Genomic DNA, 506 nt, shown 5'->3' with positions numbered 1-506 from the left:
CATCTTTTGCAGAGGCCACGGGGAATCTTGATGTTGTCATTTGATTTAGCAATTAGTTTTACTATTATTATTAAGAGAACAATTGCTTGTTCAAACTTGTTAATTTTATTGCACAGTGGCTATATTTTCTCTTCCGAGTAATGCAGAACCTAGAATAAAATGTAAGTGGCAGCTCGTTCATGTTCTATCAATTTGGTTTTGAAGTCCATTATAACTTGAGCTTAAAGTTAACACCTGAACTTAGAGACCTATCAGCAAAATGTGCGATAATGGCGTTGTTGGTAGGGGGATGCTCTTGACTTAGCAATCTAAAGTAACATAATGTATGGCAATCAAATTCTTACTTATATGCTGTCTATGGATATTTATGATCATCTAATTGCTCTTGTGATATAACCACTGTCTGCCTCCATCTCTCAGAGGATTATTCAAGTGTTTTGGCCATATACACTGAAAACTGGGTCGTTTCTTATGTCTAATAATAGTCTGTATTGTCCCTTCTGAGT

The sequence above is a fragment of the Penaeus monodon genome, chromosome 22 (genome assembly GCF_015228065.2).
Source record: "Penaeus monodon isolate SGIC_2016 chromosome 22, NSTDA_Pmon_1, whole genome shotgun sequence".
NCBI lineage: Eukaryota > Metazoa > Arthropoda > Malacostraca > Decapoda > Penaeidae > Penaeus > Penaeus monodon.
The sequence above is the reverse complement of the archived record's forward strand: the minus strand, read 5'-3'. Positions refer to the sequence as shown.